The sequence below is a fragment of the Chiloscyllium plagiosum genome, unplaced genomic scaffold (assembly GCF_037043375.1).
Source record: "Chiloscyllium plagiosum isolate Xiang-an unplaced genomic scaffold, Cpla_swu_hap1 HiC_scaffold_16, whole genome shotgun sequence".
Classification (NCBI taxonomy): Eukaryota; Metazoa; Chordata; class Chondrichthyes; order Orectolobiformes; family Hemiscylliidae; genus Chiloscyllium; species Chiloscyllium plagiosum.
In genome coordinates this window covers 36,064,312-36,088,133 of record NW_028270154.1, presented here as the reverse complement: position 1 = coordinate 36,088,133, position 23,822 = coordinate 36,064,312, and the positions used below count along the sequence as shown (strand labels likewise).

At 39.6% G+C, this 23,822-nt stretch overlaps 1 protein-coding gene across 3 annotated transcripts in view; it reads left to right on the top strand.

The window, feature by feature from the left end:
* pitx1 (paired-like homeodomain 1) overlaps positions 1-23,822 on the top strand; it is a 48,462-nt gene that overhangs the window by 6,727 nt on the left and 17,913 nt on the right. The window lies entirely within an intron of this gene.

Here is a 23,822-nt window from a genome sequence, read left to right as displayed (position 1 = left end):
AGGTTACAGGTTGAAAACTTATAGTTTCACATTTAAGGGACCTTTATACAAAATATTTTCCCTCATACCATAATTTTAAAGCTTGAAACACAGTAAAGGGAAAAATGAGATTGAATTTGACCTGATATTTTGATGCAAAATGGTTTTGAGCTGGATTCGATGCAAAAACAGCATCAGCTTTCACTGAAACTAGTAATTAATTTAATCCCTGATGTGTGAAATCCTATTAATGCTGTCTCACGTTTATTTTAAACTAGCAAGCAGGATAGTGGACATTTAGTCTGCAAAGTACAAATAAGTATACTTTTCTTATTGGCTTTTTGTATTATTTGACATGGGAGTGGACTACACTGTCTCTTCAAGTTTAGAAAACAATGAAAAAGCATGTTAAATGTATGCTTTTTCAAATCTTTGAGGTTCAGTGTGAAAGAGAGTTTGTTTTCCGATTTTGCTGGCTTCTCATTCATTTTAAAAATGCATTTTGCTTTATATTATTGTTTCCACTCTGCTGAAGGCATTTCTATGAGGTTGGGTATATGGTTTTGGTGTGAGATTAAGTATAGTTTAGAAAAGACTGTTATAATTATAAAATTATGCTGTTTTAGACCCCATTGTGAATGTGCATTTGCGAATAAAACCAGATACTTGCCACCCTGTAGCAGTTGATAGGTATTGTGCTTGAATTAATTAATAAAGGGTGCAGTCTTCAGGTGGAGTGGATTAGAAAATCTTCGGGCATATAGATTTGTATACTTGTAGTGCCATCCACAAACCAGTGCAAGATACAACAAGATACAAGAGAGAAGTTGGGAATTGAAAGTCGAGATTTAGCATGCTGTCCTTTTATCTATTGTCCTTGGTTTTCTAGTTTAACCAACAGTTTTTTTTTCTCTATAGTGCTCTGTTTGCCTTGAGTATCTAAACAAGATGTGTTTGGATATGATTTAGTCCAGTTCCTAGTAAGAATGACTTCACAACACAACCTACCCACAATTCAATCTAAATAGCTATTAAATTGACAAATTCAATCACACGGTCACACACTCTAGGAAATAAAAATGCTGCAATTGTTCAGTTGGAGGGAACCTTCTGAAGTTGCATTTGAGGCCCCCTGAAGGAACAATAACTCTGGTTTCTATGTACCAACCTTGAAAAGATGTTAATTTTCATTGCACTTGTAATGTTGCTACATGTAGTAACTATTTCTATGAACGTTGTTGTGACTTACATATATGAACTAATATAGTTGACCTGGGTTTGCTGGATGGTGGCATTTGCTTGAAACGTTTCATATTCCCTTAAACCATCAACCAGTCACTTTGGAAAGCTAAGGAAATTTCAAATTAAATAAGAAAAAGCTGGTTCTCAGCCTAAGGTGTAAACTTACTGTGCAACAAGCATCATAAGGTAGACTATCAAAATACAAGAAAAGACTAGAATCAAATATGTAGTTTCGTATTGACATTCCATTTTTTATAACCCCTATTATTTGAAGTCATGACCTTTAGATTTATTTTTATCTGCAGCTATATTAATAAAATATTTTAATTATTTCACTTTCTCTGCCATCTTCTGGCCAAACATATGGGTATGTCTCTCCCAATTTTATTGTCAAACTACTTTCTGTAGGTGACAAAAAAGTTCATTACTGCTTGAATTGAACATATATCTGAGAAAAGGGCTTATGTTTATTCAGTGTTTACCTGGTACAACAATAACTTGTATCTATACAGTATATTTCAGATAGTAAAGATATAGCAAAAAGCTTGCAGAAGCATTTTCAAACACAGTTTAACTCAGTAGAAAGAGATTTAGACAGATGGCAAAAAGCTTAGTTTTAAGGAACGTCCTAAAGGAGTGCTCGAGTTTGAGTGGGTTAGGGAGGAAATTACAGAGATTAGGATCTAGGCAGCTGAAGGCACAGCTGCTAATAGTGTACTGTCGAAAACTGGGACATGTTCGAAGGTAACGTTGGAAGAACACGGAGATCTCAGATGATTTTAGGGCAGCAAGAGATAATATAGGCAAGGAGACATGTCACCTTGGAAGGATCTGAAAACCAGCATGAGAATTTTACAACAAAGGGATTGCCAAAATGAGATTCGCTGTAAATCAGTGAGTAAAGGGATCATCAGTGAACACTATTTCGTGCATAAGAGGATATAGGCAGCAAAAATGTAGGTCACCTGAACGTTACAGAGTGGAAGCTTGGCCAGGAGTGCTGTGGAATTATTCAAGTGTGGAGGTAACAAAAGCAGTGATGAGCTTCAGAAGTTTGTAGAAAATCATGTTCATGAACTCTGTAGCACAGTATGTTCATGTTCCAAGGTTTGACACTATTTCATCATACAGTTGTTTAACTAAATAATTTTAATAGCTTCCTATTGACTAATTTTAAAACTTTATAAAATGTGCTGCTATCAATAAAGGTTAACTGTATTATGATAATTGATGTTTTACACAGAAACCCAGATGATTCTTGTTAATAAATAATACTTGAGAATATAGGTGTTTTTGAAATGTTTTTACTCAGATCGTGCCAAATATTTTATTGTTTTCATTCCTTGTATAGATGGTCTGTGAATTGCAAATTTATTTTAATGCGACCACTAAATTTAATTTTTTTAAAACTAAATTTTTAAAATATATCTAATTGCTGGATGTGGCAGATATTTCAATCCAAGATTAATCTTACCATATTTCAATCTTCATTCCTCTCATGACATCCAATCACCCTGACTTATGGAGATTATTTGGTGCACTTCCTGTACATTTTCAAGAATAAAAATGTACTTAATGTTTGCAGTGGCCATAATTCATAATAATTACATTGTGTATATTTATTAAGATAAAATAAAGTTATATTGTAACAGAAGTGTAAAACATAATTGTCCCAGCCAGCTTTGGCATAGTGTAGAAGATATCATGGCTACACTTGCCTATGGTGAGCAATCATTTGAAATTATACTGTCAGGAAGATGTGACACAGAAGACAAAGAAATAGAATATAAAAATATAAATCCCCCATCGCCTCTCAAATTGTTTTCTCTCTGCATCCTTTTGCATATGATATAAGAACTACTGTTAGAAACCTGAAACCATGTTGTGTACCAGCCTATCCTGTCAGAATAAAAGCATAGAAACATGGAAAATGCAAGCAAGGTAGTGCTTTTGGCCCTACATGCCTACTGTATCTTCCATGTGATCATTTGCTAATTGTGCAACTCACTACCTTTTTTCCACTTTCATCACATTCTATTTGTTCCCTTTAGCCCTAAGAACTATATGTAACCCCTTCTTTTTTGGCCTGAAATGGGCAATAAGGCAGGCCATGCTATTGTCACCTTCATCCCACAAGCAAATCAAAAAATAACACAAGAGAAGAGAAAGGAAAGATGTGCTGACACTGGGATGAGATTCAAAGTTTGGAAGAAGATTTGTAGCTCGGGTGCTCGTTGTTGTGGTTTTGTTCACCGAGCTGGGAATTTGTGTTGCAGACGTTTCGTCCCCTGTCTAGGTGACATCCTCAGTGCTTGGGAGCCTCCTGTGAAGTGCTTCTGTGATGTTTCCTCCGGCATTTATAATGATTTGTACCTGCCGCTTCCGGTTGTCAGTTCCAGCTGTCCGCTGCAGTGGCCGGTATATTGGGTCCAGGTCGATGTGCTTATTGATTGAATCTGTGGATGAGTGCCATGCCTGTAGGAATTCCATGGCTGTTCTCTGTTTGGCTTGTCCTATAATAGTAGTGTTGTCCCAGTCGAACTCATGTTGCTTGTCATCTGAGTGTGTGGCTACTAAGGATAGCTGGTCGTGTCGTTTCGTGGCTAGTTGGTGTTCATGGATGCTGATTGTTAGCTGTCTTCCTGTTTATCCTATGTAGTGTTTTGTGCAGTCCTTGCATGGGATTTTGTACACTACATTGGTTTTGCTCATCCTGGGTATCGGGTCCTTCGTCCTGGTGAGTTGCTGTCTGAGAGTGGCTGTTGGTTTGTGTGCTATTCAAAAGGGCCACAACACACTGTAGTACACCAGAACTGCAAAAAAAGAAGAAGAACACCTATACAATGTATTCGCCAAAAACGGATACCCCCGCAATTTCATCAACAGATGCCTAAGGGAAAGACAAAGGAATGAGGGCATGCCACAACCCAAAGGATTAGCCATACTATCATACATCAAAAACATTTCTGAACTGACAGCCGGACTACTGCAACCACTAGGACTCATAACAGCCCACAAACCAACAGCCACTCTCAGACAACACACCAGGACGAAGGACCCGAAACCCAGGATGAGCAAAACCAATGTAGTGTACAAAATCCCATGCAAGGACTGCACAAAACACTACATAGGACAAACAGGAAGACAGCTAATGATCCGCATCCATGAACACCAACTAGCCACGAAACGACACAACCAGCTATCCTTAGTAGCCACACACTCAGATGACAAGCAACATGAGTTTGACTGGGACAACACTACTATTATAGGACAAGCCAAACAGAGAACAGCCAGGGAATTCCTAGAGGCATGGCACTCATCCACAGATTCAATCAATAAGCACATCGACCTGGACCCAATATACCGGCCACTGCAATGGACAGCTGGAACTGACAACCGGAAGCGGCAGATACAAATCACTATAAATGCCGGAGGAAACATTACAGAAGCGCTTCACAGGAGGTTCCCAAGCACTGAGGATGTGACCGAGACAGGGGATGAAACGTCTGCAACACAAATTCCGAGCTCGGCGAACAGAACCACAACACTGGGGTGAGAATAATGGAAATAGGAGGATTTCATAGAATTTCAGCATCAGCACAGAATATTTTGGCCAATTGGTCTAAAATGGTTTGCTTTGGTAATACATAATTTATGTAATTCTATGCCATTTTAAAATGGAATGGGAAAATGTATTTTAAAATTCAACATATGTTAAACATGTTCAACATTTTCTGGCTCTGATATTTTCTCATTAAAAATTGAATGAGATCTAATGTTCAATTAATTATTTTCTTTCCTCATTCCACAATAGAATCGATGTATCAATAAAAGTTAAATAATGAGATCTACAATCTTTTTATCGCATTTTGTCTACATTCAAATTATTCCACATTTGCAGCTATCAAACAACTGAGGCATTTTGGGTATATTCACTTGACCAAACCACTTATCACACAAGTTAAATGAATGTTGACATTGATCATAGTAACTGTTGAGCCCAACAGCCATTAACATGAAGTAGGCTTTCTACTTTCTTACAGAATAATATTGCATAAGGACTCTGCAGTCCACAATTGCTGTTACTGCTGATGGTTATTTCAACCTCCCACTTTTAAATATCAGCCATTGTTCAAGTCTGTTACCTTAACTACAATTGTCTAAAATTGACAGTAAGTCATTCTAAGATATTAGTTTAAAAATCCCAAATTACAATGAATAATTAATTCAAATTTCTGATTGTGGTCTCAATGACTCCAAGTATGTTGCTGTTAACTATTTATAGAATCTAAAAACATGCATAAAAGTGAAATCAATGCATCAGTTTTTCTCCAGCCGCCTTGCAAGTGCCTGTTATTGTTTATTCTTTTAAGGAAGGAATAATCAAAATGCGCATAGATTTCTGAAAATCTACAAAGTATTTTTCATTATGTTGGAAATATTGATCTATCAGAAGAGGGGATTCCTTGGGCAGCAGCCAATAGTCACTGTCACTGAAAGACATAAATCTGTGCTTGATTTACTAAGATTCAAATTGCTACTTCTCCATGATTTAATCAGTTTATTGTTAAATTACATTTTAAGACTATATGTATGTTTAATAAATAAACACCAATAACACAGTGCTTGGTATCCACTGGGAAGAACTTGAGAACTTCATTCATGCCCTTTGCAAAATTTTAAATACATGCTAAAATACTTTGCATGGTTCCATGATCTAGGACCTGCTTTCAAGCAGAGAACTATATAAGTACAGGGAGTATTTTTCAATTTTTCTTTGGGCATTATGGTTTTGGTCCTGTTAGGACTGGGAGAATATCATGTGTGGAATGTAACTGGACATGGTTGAATGATGTAGAAAATAGTGTAAGAGTAATATTCTAGATTTTTATTCTTTATAATCTTCAATTTTAAACTATATAAATGATCCACACACATAGATACATATATATCTGGTATTCCTCCACTCTAGCTGGTGGAGTTCGTTTTTGGATCAGATTTCTTTTCAGAACCAGGTATTTTAAATTAGTCAGCATGCAGTGTAACAACTTGTACCAATTTCAGCAGGTGCCTGCTGTGTATAATGAAGCCCTATGATGTAGCCAGTTGGCGAGCAAATGTTTCTTTGGTTGGCTGAACAGTCATTTGGCTGAATCCATTGGTTTAGCAGTCACTAATCTCTCCAAATGTAGAAGGAGATTCATCCAGTTCTTGTAGTTCAACATTTTGGCTATAACCATTGATCTGGAATTACATTCACTCAAAAATGTACAAGTTTTAAGATTTTTTTTTTCCTCAGGAGTTTGCTCAAACCTGTTTGAATATCATCAACTGCAAACTCTTTCATAAAACAATGCATTTGGGCAATCTTGTTAACATTCTTGCTTTCAAAAAATAATTTGTTGATATATTTAAGTTTGATAACTTGGTGCAGTTTGATTAATATAGCTCAAAATCAACTTATCATCAAAAAATAAGCATTTTAATTAATTATGTGTAACCCAGTTTTGTATAACTGAAAATAAGTTTAAGAAATTGTACAAAACCATTTGATGGTTATTCTGGGGGACAATAGTGATTTTCTTAAATTGATAACTTAAAGGTAAAATCACCATAGTCCTACAGACCATAGGTCTGCTTTCTCATTAGTGACAGTTAGTGGTTTAAACTGAGGGTAGCTACTTCTCAGGCAAGGGAGACGTCGAAAAGGCGAATCTTTTATGGTAACTTCAGCTGGTGCAGGAATTGAACCTATGTTGTTGGCATCAATATACATCACTAACCAGCCATGGAGCCAAAGTATATGTATATATAAGTGTGTGTATATGTGTGTGATACATATATTTGTTGAAAAGTTTTCAAAACAAACCCACTAGTATCCTTATACCCAAAAGAAAAGTATTATTGTTTGCCATTAGAAGTAGGTGCAGTTGAGGCTTGCCTTGTTGGGGAATGGTGACTGATATAGAGGCTGGCACAGGAATCGCATGCCATTGTGACCACAGTACATGGGAGTTCATTTTAAAAGAAAGAATAAAGGGGGAAAAGAAGAATATGACCATCTGTTAAAAATATTTTGCCAATAACGACTGTTAATAAGCAATTTAATCACATGCTGACATGCACTTGATTATTATATAACTTACTGTTCAGGTTATGTTTGGAATACTCAGTGCAGCTCAGGTTCAGTACATTTTCAAAATAAAAATTGTTGAAATGAAATGGGTTTAGACAACTGGATTTTCAATTCATCTGATCTGGGGAACACAAACCTGTAAATTCTGCAAGGGAGCTAGTGAAATTAATTTTGTTTTATTGAAGAAACGACAATTAAAAGAGGACTTTATCCAGATTCTATGATACTGAGTGACAAAAATTGGATAACCACATTTACGTTATAGAACTGAAAGCAAGATCACAAACTTGGAACTCATTAACACAAAAGTAAGATTAAGGTGGAAGAGAAAACTGAAGATTTTTTCCACAGTATTGAATTTGTAATCTCCAATTGGAACCTGTTATTCAGCACTTGCTGCTTCATTTGAATAAGAGCTAGTTAAATGTTTGGCTAAATTGAAACTAAAATGATAAGTGCAGCAAGTATTTTTCCATTATTCTTTGGGAGAGTATGGTTTTGGTCCTGTTAGGACTGTGAGAATATCACTTGTAGAATAAAACTGGTTGCAGTTGAATAATATAGAATATAACATAAGATTAATATCCAATTTTTTTCTTTATAATCTTCATAAGCCTGGAAGAATTTTTTTTTACAAGCATGTTGCCAGGGTTGGAGGATTTGAGCTACAGGGAGAGGCTGAACAGGCTGGGGCTGTTTTCCCTGGAGTGTCAGAGGCTGAGGGGTGACCTTGATTTATAAAATCATGAGGGGCATAAATAGGATAAATAGACAAGGACTTTTCCCTGGGGTGGGTGAGTCCAGAACTAGAGGGCAAAATTTTAGGGTGAGGGGAAAAATTTGAAAGAGACCTAAGCGGCAACTTTTTTATGCAGAGGGTGGTGCGTGTATGGAATGAGCAGCCAGTGGTAGAGGCTGGTACAATTACAATATTTAAGGGCCATTTTGACAGGCATATGAATAGGAAGGGTTTATAGGGATATGGTCTAAGTGCTGGCAAATGGGACTAGATTAGGTTAGGATATCTAGTCAGCATGGACGAGTTGAATCAAAGGGTTTGTTCTTGTGCAGTACATCTTTATGACTCTCTGGGCTATTATATAAATTTGAACAAGCGATGATATTGCAAATCATTAAGCTGCATTAGTAATGTTACATTTTGTTGTATTTTCAATTAGTATCAGATAGAGTTTTTCACAAGCACTTTATACTCCTAAATGTTTCTCATGCTTAATTTGCCACTTCAGGTGAATGGGTAGCAATCATGGCAGTGTAATTCAGTATCTATACATCAATTGCCTCTGCTAGTTTCATACTTTCTTCAAAGTTGTTCGAAGGATAGACTAAATAGCCTGACTCGCTCCATTGAATTTCATATCATAGATGATGTATTAATCACACAATACTAACTTTTCACTTCATGTCAATGGAGCTTCCTCTTTTAATACACCAACAAACTTATAATCTTAGCCACTACTACCTTTTTACAAAATAAAGAATAGTAACAATGAGTTGGTTGCTTTAAAATGATAAAATGAGACAAATTTGTTGAATAAAGTTTTTAAATCAATTCTAACCCCTTTAAAATATAGGTACCCTGTCAAAAGGTTTTTTTTCTTGGCTCATTTAATGTATTTAGCTTTGTTCTGCATTCCCACTCTATACAGTCACCTTGTGTAATTTTAACACTTGTGTGGTCTCACAGTCCTGCTGACTAGGAAAGATTATTTTAACACAATAGGAATATTATGTCTACACTTTCATTTAATGTGACATTTTAGAACTTCTAAAGGAGCAAAGTTATTAAATTTCTTCCTAAAAGTGACTTGCAGACACAACATTTAAATTTGTGGGCTTTGTTAATATTTTTAAAAATATATTTTTATTGAAAAATAGATTTTTTTAATATTACAACAAATACAAAACAATAGAATCCAAAACAATACAAAGGAAGAACACAATTTATTTTTAAAAACCCAAATGCCCTCATGTACAAATGTATAAATACATATAAAAATATATTTTTAAAACTCCAACTAGCTACTTAACTAAATAAATAATAACTAATAAATAATAATAATACAGCTCAGCAAAACAAAACACTAACTCTTGAATATCAGCAGCATTAATTTTCACATATTCATACATTCACAGTTCCCCCTCTCTGGATATTGGACTCGTAAAGCTCAATTGTTATGGCTATATAAAAGCCCTATTGGTGTGGCAGACAAATCTGTATCCAGGTATTCCAAAAATGGCCACCACGTCTTATAGAAATTCTCAGTTTTGCGGTGTATCATACTTGTAAGAAAATCCAAGCGAATATGCTCCATTACAATCTTACGCCAACCCAACAGGTCCAGGGGATTTTCAGGCACCAGCCTATCAAGATATTCTGTCTTGCACAGAAAGTGAAGATGTTGAAAAGTTTTTTTCTTATGCGCATCTACAGGGGATATACTAGGCAGGACAAGAAGAAGAGATCAGGTCCTTCTCCACCCTTACACCAAACTCCCCTCCATTGCACCTGCCACAGCAATCCAGTATGTTTGAAGCCGACCACAGGACTAGAGACAATGGGTAAGAATACCCATACTAACTCTACATTTGGAGTATGTTGAAGATGCCCCTAGTTTAAATTTTGGCCACATGGACCCTGTGGAGAATCTTCAACTGTAAAGCAAGGGTCCCAGTGAAAATTTATGTCTTTCTTGCATTTTCTCAAATATGGTCTGATGGTTGTGAGGAGACCTCAACACCTAGCTCTTTCTGCCACACCCTGCAAAGTCAATCGAACTTATCTGAGGGCCCACCCCCCACCCCCCTGTTGATGATATAAAGTGCTGACATAAAGCGTGTCAATATTCTTAATAATTATTGTTCCAGTTATTGGATTTCAAACACATAGTCTCATAATTAGGAGACCAGCTCTGATAGAATTATACCTCCATTCTATCCTCACTAAGTGCTTCGAATGCAGGTTTAATCAAGTACATACAAGGTCAAAATGACCAGCAGGTTTGCCTGCTGCTGTCTTGTATTATGTTGCACAAGTAATTTACACTTAAGGCCTAGTTTCAAAGAAGGTGTATGTTAATGGGGATGTGGTAACTAAATGATGACTTTACCAATTGTGGTCACATTGCATGGATAAAAAAAAATCAGTTTGAACTTGCAGCAAATAGTAGTACAGAGTCATAGAGAGTTATATGTTCAGGTGAACAATACTCAGTAATAGGTCTGGGACTTTCAGGGAGAAAGTGAAATAATAGGCCCTTTCAGTGTTATGCAGCATCTTGAGAAATATCTCTTCAGCTTACTTGCAGGCTGGGATTAATATGTGAGGAAACAGCCTCCTTCGTCCTTAGTGCAACTTTTTGCTGTGGATGGCAGAAGTTCAACATATTACTTAAAACACATTTGTTATAGGGTGTGTATGAGCATGCTGAAATGGGTCAGTGTTCTTTCATACTGTCAGGAATGACATGTATGTGAGCTTGAGAATGGAAAACAATGCTCCATGATTTGACAATCAATGCAAATGCCTGGCCCTTAAAAACATGGTCAACTTGTCAGCTTTGAGCAATGCAAACATAATAATTCTTAAACAAAATCTCCTCTTTAAGAAATGACTTAATGCCATAAAAAAATTAAGAGCAACATTGCAGCTTAGCTACCAAGAAGCCAATAAGAATTGTCAGTATCAACTCCTGCCTGTCTGTGGTTTGTACCTTTCTAAGGAAATGCAACTGACACAGTGAAAACAAATGCAAAAAATGGATGAAAATTGAACATCCATCTGTATATTCCATTTTACAATATATTGGTGCTTCAACATCTTGCACTAACACCTCCAGCTTTTAAAAGCTCAGTAACCACAAAGAATTAAAATATAGACTTTGGTTTGTTCTGTTTGTTGTTTTATTTCTTTTAAAAATGTTTAAATATAAATGCTAATGATCTCATTAAGGCAATGACATTTTCAATTCAAGAATGTGAGTAAATTAAATAAATAACTAGTCATGCCTTCAGAAACCCAACGATGATTTAATGTGTGTTGATGATTCATCTCAGTATGTGCTAAGTGAGCTATATTGAGGAGTTTGGTAACTCTTCTGCTCAGAAATGTCATCACTACAAACTTTTGAACAAACAGTTCTAAAGACATATTTTGCTGCATTTAAAAAAATGTTAATGTTAATTATATTTTGTATTTTGTTTCCCTGTGGTGAGATTCTTTAATTTCATAATTAATGCAAAAATGTTTGTTTCTTTTAATGGAACTTAATCTTTACATTATTATATAATCTAAACAAATCAGGAAAATGTAATACCATATGTCTGATTTGTAATGTTATATGGCACTGAAGTTTGCACTCTGACACCTATAGTTTCACAAATGTATACTTTTGACATCAGGCTGTGAGCATTGTGTCATTATACTGGGTGACAAATGAGGAGGCAGACTTCAAAATCACAAACCTGCCTACCATTTTGAATAGTCTAATTGATCATTGTTTAGCCTTGTTAGCAGTCCAATTAACAGTAATTATATGACTCAAACCCCACAATAAATCACCTGGTCATGAGACACACTTGGTGGGCATTTTATTGTCATTATTAGTTGAAAAGATTGATGCAAAGACTAAGGATGAGTCTATGCCTGACGTAAAGCAAGAGAGTAGTGCTATTCCAGCTCAGCACTGTCCCCATGACCTGTCCTACCTGCCTATCTTCCTTTCCAGCTATCCACTCCACCCTCCTCTCTGACCTATCACCTCCATCCCCGCCCCCATTCACCTATTGTACTCTATGCTACTTTCTCCCCACCCACACCCCCCTCTCATTTATCTCTCCACCCTGCAGGCACCCTGCCTCTATTCCTCTATGCCCAAAATGTCGATTTTCCTGCTCCTTAGATGCTGTCTGACCTGCTGTACTCTAATCTAGACTCTGGTTTCCAGCATCTGCAGACCTTGTTTTTACCTAAAGCAAGAGAGCAGCTGACAGGCATTTTATTTGAAAATCTTTAGCATGTATGGACCTCTGAAAATTATTAAAGTATTTCTCATTACAAGTATCTACAAAGTGGTTGCACATTTTGTAATCTAGCATCACTGCAACATTGGTGCTGAGTTCAAAAGAGGCATAGTGGCTTTCACTTGGAGAAACCACCACCAGTGAGGGGATGACAAAATGAAATGGAAAAGGAGAGGGAGGAAGCCAGTTGACCAGGGACAGAAGTACAAGAAGAAGGCCGACATGCTGGGGATTGAGAGGCTGCTGGAGGTATGCCACCACAGACACAGTGACGCAGAAGAAGACCATACCATGATAATCCTATGTATGACATATCCACAACTGAAAGAGAGACAGTGCCTTTCATAAGCTACTGTGAGATCTCAGTGTGACATATATGCCCTAGACATCACATCCAACTGTGAGGGAAACAATTGATGTCAGTGACATTTCAAACTGTAGTGGCCCTAACCTTTTTCATCAGTGGTGTATCAAGCTGTCCTCCGATAACCCAATTGGTTAAAACAGCACACCAATGCATTCATGTTTTTACAATTGTCATGTTTCCCTATGCTGAGCAATTCATTTACCTTTACTACTGGAGATGATAAAAAGAGTCAGAGGCTTTGCAGACATTTCCAAAAGAGCAAGGCATAATTGATTGTACAGAGACAAAAAGGGTGGTGCTGGAAAAGCACAGCTGGTCAGGAAGCATCTGAGGAGCAGGAGAGTCGACATTTCAGGCATAAGCCTTTGTCAGGAATGTGGAGGGAAAAGGGGGATGAGAGATACTTAGGGGTGGGGGGGGTAGGGCTGGGGTGAAGATAAGTGGGAATGCGATGGGTGGATGCAGGTGGGGGGTGATTGTGATAGCTCAATGGGGAACTTGGAGCAGATAGGTGGGAAAGAAGATGGACAGATAGGATAGGTCAAGAAGGCCAGTTGGAGGGTTGGATCTGAGATGAAGTGGGGGAAGGGGAGATTTGAAATCATTGTTTAAGCCACGTGGTTGAAAGGTTCCAAGGCAGAAGATGAGGCATTCTTCCTCCAGTTGGTAGGTGGATTTGATTTGGCAGTGGAGGAGGCCCAGGACATGCATGTCCTTTGAGGAGTGGGAGGCGGAGTTGAAATGGTTAGCTGCAGGGCAGTGGGGTTGTTTAGTGCATGTGTCCCAGAGATGTTCCCTGAACCATTCCATGAGTCACCATCAAGGCACCAGCAGGGCATAATTTATAAACAGAAAGAGATAGCGCTCACTTAATGTCCAGACAGACAAACGGCAAATCATAAAGATGTGTGCAAGGTACATGGAGAGTAGCCATATTCTTACCTCCTCAGATACTTCTGGGTGACAAAACTGTTTAATGGATCTAATGCTTTGGAAGGATAAGTGCTCATTCACAAAGTGTACCCCCTGAAGAAGTGGCTTACAACACCTCTTCCAGGTCCTAGTTCTGAACCTAAGCACTGATATAGTGAGAACCATAATCAACAGCGTCCATCATTAGGCAGATCAATCAGTCTGCTCAAAAAGTGATTTAGACACCCTGACCGATAAGGTGATTATCTCCAGTACAAGACTTTGACAGTATTCCTTAAGGTGGTTGTTGTGTACTGCACTTCCTGGAGCTGCAAAAAGAGAATCCCTTTCAGAGGATGAGTTGTCGGAGACAAACTACTCCTGTGATGAGGAGTTAGAGTAAGGGGAGAGTGAGACACTATAGCCAGATATCAGGTTGATATGAGACAGGACAGGCTCCAATCTTGAGAAAATTACAGCACTTGAATTCATCCAAATATATCATTGTCATGCCAGTGTTGACCTCTTCACCCTGTTTCATCAGAAGAAAACTAGTTTGTCACCTTGGAAAACATCCATGGTATTCATTTGGATGAACATGATTACATATTAAAAAGACCATATCCATTTGTTTTTATACATGGTGCTTAAACCAGTGATCCTTTGGAGGATGTTGATACAAAATATCATTTACACACAAAAAACCTCTCTAACATTGGAAAGTAATATAAGTGATAAATTCCTCATGAGCACTCGAGCATGACCACTGGAAGGTTTCCTTGATCCTTTTCCAGGTGCTGTGGTGCAATGCAGTTGTGCTGTTATGTCCTCTTGGATTTCTCTGCAGTTAATGCCAGGACATGCACCCTCACTTGTATTAGCACCGCATCTCCATGCAGCTTACACTGAACATACAGACAACTCCAGAGGCTTGTTATCCAATAGGGACAGTACCTGGTTTCGTTTCTGCACTCCTTGGACTGCCACAGTCCTGCAACACCTCAGTTTCTGGCAGCTGCATGTGCAGCCATGATATGCCTTCACTGGTTTCTGGTTCCCTTCCTTCCAAGGTGTGATTCCCCATTGAACTGTGTGTTGGTACTGGGTGCAGAGCAAGGATGTGACACTATGTCCTCTGAGGTATTCTCTTCCTCCATGGAGATTAGCTTAGGATCCTGGGGCTTTTACTGGCAGCAATAAATGTTGCACCTGTGCGGGTGGCAAAAATAGGCAACGTGAAGTCCATCCTCGACCTTCAAGGTATGTACACAGAAACGCAGTCACTGACAGCAGTGTGAGCTTTGTGACGTGTTGTTCTTTTGTTTGCAATTTGATTTCCAGATTTCAACAATTAATCATTCTTTAAGGCCCACAAAACCACAAATCATCAATGTCTCCTTCTTAGTATGCCAGATGTCACCTACCCTCCCCTTCACAGGCCTCTTTACATTTGTTTGTTCAATTGTAAAGAATGTGCCTTGCAAACTCACCACACCTAGGCTTTCCTCTTGTCTTGCCTTGACAAATGAATCAGTTCCACTCATTCATTGCCAGCTCCAGTATCCCCTCCTCCAGAAACAAAAATCACAGGGCTTGGTGCTACTCCAGGCCTGAGTCTCAGCCCTCAGCCTAAGCACAGCAGGCCCCATACAGTGCCAGGTCTCCATTACTGGACCCGAGTGTACTCAAAGTCTTAGGCCCTCAACCCTGTCCAGAACCCCCAAAACCTCTTCACAGGTGTTAATGCCATGTGAAGCAGGATTTGAGCATCACATACATAACACATTGATTAAAAAAATACCCAAATAGACCCTTCATTCAACCTTGATTTAAGCACGTTCCAAATTTTAAAATCTTAGGTTACTGAGACACTTTAGATTGCCCATAGTGTGGAAACAGGCCCTTCGGCCCAACATGTCCACACCAATCCTCCGAAGAGTAACTCACCCAGACCCATTTCTGTCTTGACTAATGCACCTAACACTATGGGCAATTTAGCATGGCCAATTCGCTTGACCTGCACATTTTTGAACTATGGGAAGAAACCCATGCAGACACAGGGAGAATGTGCAAACTCTACACAGTCACCCAAGGCTGGAATCAAACCTGGGACCCTGGTGCTGTGGGGCCTCAGTACTAACCACTGAGCCACTGTGCCACCCATGCCACACTTGTGGCACTGAATCCAAGTTCACTGGAAATTATAACATAAACATTGCTGCGTCAGGTAAAATACCATGTTGGAGGCAAAATCATATCATGTTTAGAAGCCATGTAGCAGATTTTAGGAAACTTTCCTATATTACATTATAAATAACCTGGGAGTAGCTAATGCTATGTCTGAAATAATGGGCGTTTCATTACCCACTCCCGGCATTTTTTTTTCATGAAGTTTAAAATCCATCATAACAACAAAAACTAGTTCATTTCAGCTATAAAACAAAAGCAGCAGATTTAATACTTTTGGGCTGATGGTGAAGGGAGACTTTTCATTCTATTCATTGCTTACAAGAGACATGACTTATACTTTGGTTAGTCACATGGGTGTTGGCATCTGGTACGTCACCCAGATGGCAATTCTTACTTCTACATCTGAGCTGTAGACTATGAGCAAACAATTCAATGGTGGCAGTAATATAGCTGGATCGGATGATATCCCAACTTGGCATTTCTAATCTAGATAGTGATCAGAAACCATTCCTTATTTTCATTGCCCCAAGTCCAAGAATGCCGAAAGCAATTGCAGACTAAGAACTATTGAAAAAGTTAATGGCATGGGCTATGTTAGTAACTGCTATAATACAATAATAAAACCAGCAAAGCAAAAATCTGTGTATAATCTGGTTTGAGCATCTAGTTGTTTTGAACACTCAGCAAGGTAACCAAAAATGACCTGACCTAGTTTGTGTGCCTGATCTGAGGTTTGTTTGCTGTATCTCCATGACAATGATGGCCCAACTAATAATCATACTTGTCTCCTGTTGTATAAATTGGGGACCTTTTTCACAAATCCATTTCTTGCATCCTAGTCCTGATGTGTACGGCTGAAGAGCTTTGACTTCTTGTTTCTTTTTGAGACTGTTTAAGTTTGACCAATATCAATTAGTGAAAACATTAACACATTAGACATTAGCCTAACTTTCTCTTTTAAACCCTGATCTTTCTACTGTTCCATTTGAGGATTTTATCTTTTTACTTAACTTTCAGTAAATATTTTCTCCTCAAGACATTGCCCTTTCCATTTCACCAAAGTATTAAAGAGTAAGAAGAAATTTTTTTGTAAAATATTCTGTCTAACCCAGAGACAAATATAGATCTTGGAATCACCTGTGTGTATTATTATCCAAACATTGCAGAACAGACCAAAGAAGATCTTGCAAATAGATGAAATTGCTTATCGGAAAAAATTGAATTATTTTGGTTAGGTCCAAGTTAGGTCAAGATTTTTGGAAGGATTTCCATTTCAAGGCCTTGTAAATTTTCTTGCTGTATCTTACAAATCTCATCTCATAAACTACCTTTCCTGCCCCTATAGCATCTTTCACATACGATTTCAGCTCCATCTTATTTTGCACCGTTCCTGAAACAACTCACCATTCAGTCACACCCACCGAAAGACTGGCATCTTTTGCTGCTGCATCACTTTTGAAAGGCTGCTATCTACTCAGACAAGGGTTGGCAGTGCAGCATTTCCCCTCACTGCCACCCATAAAGCCATGCTGCCCACTGCACACAGCCAGCTTGACTGACACTAACTTATACGTACAACTCTATCCTCTCACCCTCATCACTGTTTGACCACCACAACACATGGTTTAACCTATCAGTAGCAGTATTCCATCCAAACACTTTGTAGGTCAGCATTTCCCTCTCCCCAGTGCCCACTGTCATTGTCTGATAGAGAATTATCACATTCAGGCAAGCAATCAGATAATGCCAAACATAAGCTTTTATCTACAGAAAGCAAAAGGGAACAAAAAGAAAACCAATACAGAGAGACTGAAGATCACACCAACAATGCAAACCAGATGTCAGTATCATGACCAACAAATATTTTGTTGTCCACAATTATCTAGTACACCCAGCTCTCTTCTGTTGGAAACAGGTGTCAGTGAGGTCTTGTCTAGTTTGTAGCATCCAGTACAGCTGAGCTTTGCTATAGACAATGACTGCTTCCTGTCACAGGGAGATACCAAGGCTTCATTAGGCTATGCCTCGCTCTTCCTTGGGAAATGGAGTCTGGGTCAAAAATCTTTGGGCCTCTTCCACATCTCATGCATCGCGGGGGATTCTAAGGCTGTGACCTCTCCCTGAACTGGGTGCTCCTTATCATCTTGGCAAACTACTGCTGCTGCTGGACTTGCCATCGAGTCTGCATCTGTTTTCACCTTCTTAGTTTGGCAGGCACAGCAAATGACATGCCACTAATATGCCCCATGGAGGCCACAGTGGTACTCGCTGCCAGTCACCCCTCTCCTGTAGCCTACCATGCCATTTGATGCTGTTCCACAGTACCCCATTAACCTGTGCTTCCCTCCATTACCATCTGTGCCCCCATCTCAGCAAATGTCTCTGCTTTCATCCCCCTCAACACTGATTGCCCAACACATCTGGCAGTGAGGCCCCTGCTGCCCCTCCAGGCATTGCCTTTAACCCTCCTGATAGATCAACAGACACCCAGGACTCTGTATATCCCAGATCTCTCTCCGATTGCATTCAATAAGCAGCCTCTAAACAGGACTAGCCAGACTGAACCGTTCAGTTTACAGTTCCCCCCCGGACCATACATGATTCCCCTGACTGATGTGCCCTTACAAGACTGATCACTGCCCACTCTTTGGACTGCACTGGGATGAATTCTGTGACTGTGAACACCTCAAGCAGATGACTGACTGTGGCCAAGCCCCTGATCGATGTGTGGACTGTACCCATGACTGATGGTACACGAACCCCTGAATGACAGGCCCCCCTGCCCCACCACTTCTTAACTGGACTGAAGACTAGCCCCCACCAGTTTCTGATAGGGGTCATTTGGTTGAATGAACATGCAGTGTGTTTGCCAAACAGGCAGCTGGCACATCTTAGCAAGTGACACAACACACATCTTCCCCTAGCCTTCCCATGCTAGCTGCCAGGGTGTTCTGAAATCTGATTCGGTGCTTCCTCAATGACCTGCAAGTATGCAGAAGTGCTGTGGCAGTTGTGAGGGGTTGGCACATGTCAGATGCCAATGTCCATGAATGAAGAATGCCTGAGGAGTGTCCATGGATCATGCCCTGAACTGCACTTTGCTCATACTTAACATAGAAGTCATTCTGAGAAAGCAGTGAGCTGGATCCATCAGTTACCTATTCTGACATCCATCTTGAGCGTTTTGTTGTCTAACTTGTTTGTCGAGTTTGATATGATGGAAAGTTGAATGTTAATGAGGGAAGTTCTCCCATCAATGAGGTATTTAACAAGCTATAATCCCCCTTAATTGGCAACTTGTCACTGCCTAGCAAGAAACTTGCCATATACCAGTTGCAAAAACCATAATAGATGGAATAAGGAGGATCATGCATTGTAGTTGCTGTGTTCCTACCTCTGAAACACAAAGGCAAGGGTGTCGTCATATCTGTGCCAGAGGTGTGCAATAATACGTCTGAATTGGTTGACTAAAATACTTAAAAGATGGAATGAGATGTTTCTGATATTGAGAGGGGCCTCACCAGACCTCTCATCCAATTCTGCCACAAATCTCACCATAACTCACATCACTCAGACTGCTAAGAGATTCCATCCGTGCTCTTTATGAATGTCAATCTTGTGCTAGTACAGGGAAACAGATGGGGAGGTATAGTATTAATTCAATGATATACATAATGCAGCTGTACCCTTTCAAGTGTTAGAATTATTGATTTGTTTTTTAGAAAATTTCATGGATTCTCCACTAATTTGAGAGTGTACTTATTGTTATGGCAGTTGGTAGAGTCAAACAGTATTGTGTTCTCAGGTGCCCAGTGATGAAACTATAATGGAAGCAATGTATTTTTGTCCCTTGATTTATAGGACCACATTTTCAGGGAAGTTGCTAAGATCGACACTGATGTTAATGGAGCACATTTAGTGACTCATTTCCTCAGGTTGTTAATGTTGTACATTGCAAAAGAACATATCATGTCCAATTAAGAAATCACTTTGTATTTGTGTTGACTGCTACTTAAATGTTAACAATTAACAAGCTGGATGACTGCCAGGCTGCAATTAGGCTTGTTTCTCCCAACTCCCATCACTCTCCCTTTCTCTTACTGCCCCTGTTCTTCCATTAATTTAGTGTTAAAGTTACATCAGTCATCACATAAATTTGACAGTAAATTGATAGTATAATAGTGCAGTAAACCATTTTCTTTTCAAGCCAATGTCCTTTTAGTATCTCCAATTGGAACTTCAAAATGCAGTTTTACTGAGCAATGGTGGTCTTTGTGACAGGGCAGTAGCTGAAGTCAGCATCTTTCTCAGAATCCTGACCATAATGATAGTGGATTCAACTGAACATTGATGTCTTATTTCCATTTAACCTATTGTAGTCCATATCATGGGCTGAGGAGTGGCAGATGGAGTTTAATTTAGATAAATGTGAGGTGTTGCATTTTGGAAAGGCAAATCAGGGCAGGACTTAAACACTTAATGGGAAAGTCCTGGGGTGTGTTGCTGAACAAAGGGACCTTGGAGTGCAGATTCATAGCTCTCTGAAAGTGGAGTCACAGGCAGATAATGTAGTGAAGAAGGCATTTGGTAAGCTTTCCTGTATTGGACAAAGCATTGAGTTGAGAGGTCATGTTGCGGTTGTACAGGACATTGGACAGGCCACTTTTGGAAAATTGCATGCAAATTCTGATCTCCCGCCAACAGAAGGATGTTGTGAAACTTGAAAGGGTTCAGAAAAGATTTACAAGGATGTTGCCAGGGTCGGAGGATTTGAGCTATAGGGAGAGGCTTAATAGGCTGGGGCTGTTTTCCCTGGAGTGGTGGAGTGACCTTATAGAGGTTTATAAAATTGTGAGGAGTGTGGATAGGATAAATAGACAAGGTCTTTTCCCTGGGGTGGGGGAGTCCAGAACTAGAGGGCACAGGTTTACGGTGAGAGGGGAAAAATATAGAAGGGACATCAGGGCAACTTTTTCACACAGAGGGTTGTGCCAGAAGTCGTGGAGGCTGGTACAATTACGACATTTAAAAGGCATCTGGATGGGTATATCAATAGGAAGGGTTTAGAGGGATATGGGTCAAGTGTTGGCAAATGGGACTCAATTAAGTTAGGATATCTGGTTGGCATGGACAATTGGGAAAGAAGGGTCTGTTTCCGTACTGTACATCTCTATGACTCTAAACTCTGTGCCGTGGGGATAGTCAATTCAATTTAATGATCCTGAAAACACGTGGAGATCGTGATGTATAATTAACTCTACCATTGACTGTAATATATGCACCCCCATGCTGTTTGTTGTCTTAAATTATTTCAGCATTAACTATTTTGTTAATTGGCTGGACAATTGAGCAGTAAGGCACAATCATAAATGGGTTTCACCAGTTAATAACAGTCCCCATTTCTTAAGGCAAGGTGTATTGTGCATGCAGCAGATACCGACAGTTGTTCAGGAAGTGAATTTGACCCAAGTAACATTGCATGGACACAACATTGGCGAGACCAGGCTCCAAGACTTTCAGATCCTCTACTGGAGACTTTACTGGAGGAGGTACAAATGAAAGGAGTTATCATGTGTCTTCTGGGAGCGCAGAAACCCTGCAGACACATCTCAGAAAGCACGACTAGTTAGCCATTAAAATCAATGCCATTGCTCAAATATCAAAGATTGTGTTGCAAGAAATTTAATTACCTCATAAGAGTGGCTAAGGTCAGTGAACCTTCAAATACCATATCCTACCACTACCTCGGACATGGCTCAATTCACCATATCTACATCACTTGTTACCAATAATCTCTATCAATCAGGGCTTATTTCAGATACTTACATGACCCTCTACATTCTCAGACAGACAGCACGATGAAAGACTCATATCCACACTTCACAACTTGCACACATTGTCAGCTACACATCTATGACAGCCACATCAACCAGATAGATTGTATGACACTTATTGACACATGTCCTTGTCTTGCAGGACACAATGATGCATAACAGAAGCCAAGATGATTGACAAAAAATAAGGGATAGACACAACTGAATATCCTTTTCCTCATGAAGATGATGGTGCTGACCATTACTGAGATGCCAATTCCTGCAAATAGTGGTGGGGCTGAAACTATGGATGATGAAGTTATCGTCACAGCTGATCCTTATTTTCACATCTCACTTCTGTCACACTCTTGTTGCAGGTGGTATAGGAGGAGTGCTTGTCTCACCTTCCACCCCACCCCACCCCAACCAAGATTGATTTTCTTTGTATTTTTTAACATGATGAGTCATGTCAGTTAGGCTGCAATTTTTCCCATTTATAATTGCTCTTGAAAAGATGGTGGTGAACTGCCACCTCAAACCACTGCAACCCACACGGGGTGGTTATAGCCAGAGTGCTGTGAGGGAGAGAGTTCCAGGATTTTGACCCAGTGGCACTGCAGGAATGGCAATCTATTTCCAAAATAGGATGATGTGTGATTTGGAGGGAATGGTACAACTAGTGATGCTCCCATCAACCTGTCGCCCTTGTCCTTCTAGACATCATGGATTTGGAAACAGCTGTCAAAGCAACCTTGGAAAACTTCAGCAGTGCATCTTCTACTTGGTATACACTGCTTCTACAATGCAATGGTGATGGAGGAAGTAAATGTTTAAGGCGGCTTATCAGTTAAAAACCACGGCATACAACAACTGCTGCAAGAAGGATAAATTGGTTTTCTTTGGGTTTAAGGTTGGCTTGACTGCAGAGAACAGGGAGATCACTCCTAGGCTGGGGAAGAACTGAACACTTCTCTCTCTCAGAAACACAAACACAAGTTGCTGGAAAAGCTCAACAGGTCTGGCAGCATCTGTGAAGTGAAATCAGAATTAACATTTTGGGTCCAGTGACTTCCTCAGAACTTCTCCCTCTCTCTCTAAACTTTTTCCCAGCTCTGAACCATTCAGTTATTTGAGAGCCAATCACACAATTATTGCTAGGCAAAAAGTTTCTATCATTGATAACTGGTCACTAGTCCACAGTCCAATCAACTTCTTCTTTCCACCAAAAGCTACATCTATGCACCCTCTCAGCTCCAAATCAGCTGCAATGCAAATTTTAATGGTCATTTGTTCAGTTGTTTATATAGTGCTTAGCATGTATGTCAGATTAAGTGCTTTCAAAACATACAGCTACCATTTCAAACATTAATTTTTCAATATTTCTCATTTCAGGATAAAAACAAAAAAGTAAAATCATAAAGTCCTTACATTTATGGTGTGGTTTATAACATTTCATATGCTAGCATAGAGTTCATTGTTTATATGCTGTGAATACATTTATGTACCAGAGTCATGAACCATGTCATCAGTGGATATTATCACACAATAGGCCTGGTTTGCATAATAGCTCAAATAAACTTGGCACAGTGGAATGCTACAGAATAGAGTGGCTACTGATGGAAACTCCCCCTCCCACTCCGCCAAGGACATGCAGGTCCTTGGCCTCCTCATTGCCAGACCATGGCAACACAACGCCTGGAGGAAGAGCACCTCATCTTCCACCTAGGAACCCTCCAACCACAAGGGATGAATGCAGATTTCTCCAGCTTCCTCATTTCCCCTCCCCCCACCTTATCTCAGTCCCAACCTTCAGACTCAGCACCGCCTTCTTGACCTGCAATCTTCTTCCCGACCTCTCCGCCCCCACTCCCTCTCCGGCCTACCACCCTCACCTTAACCTCCTTCCACCTATCGCATTCCCAACGCCCCTCCCCCAAGTCCCTCCTCCCTACCTTTTATCTTAGCCTGCTTGGCACACCTTCCTCATTCCTGAAGAAGGGCTTATGCCCGAAACGTCGATTCTCCTGCTCTTTGGATGCTGCCTGACCTGCTGCGCTTTTCCAGCAACATATTTTTCAGCTCTGATCGCCAGCATCTGCAGTCCTCACTTTCTCCTGGCTACTGATGGAGACAAGACCTTGAC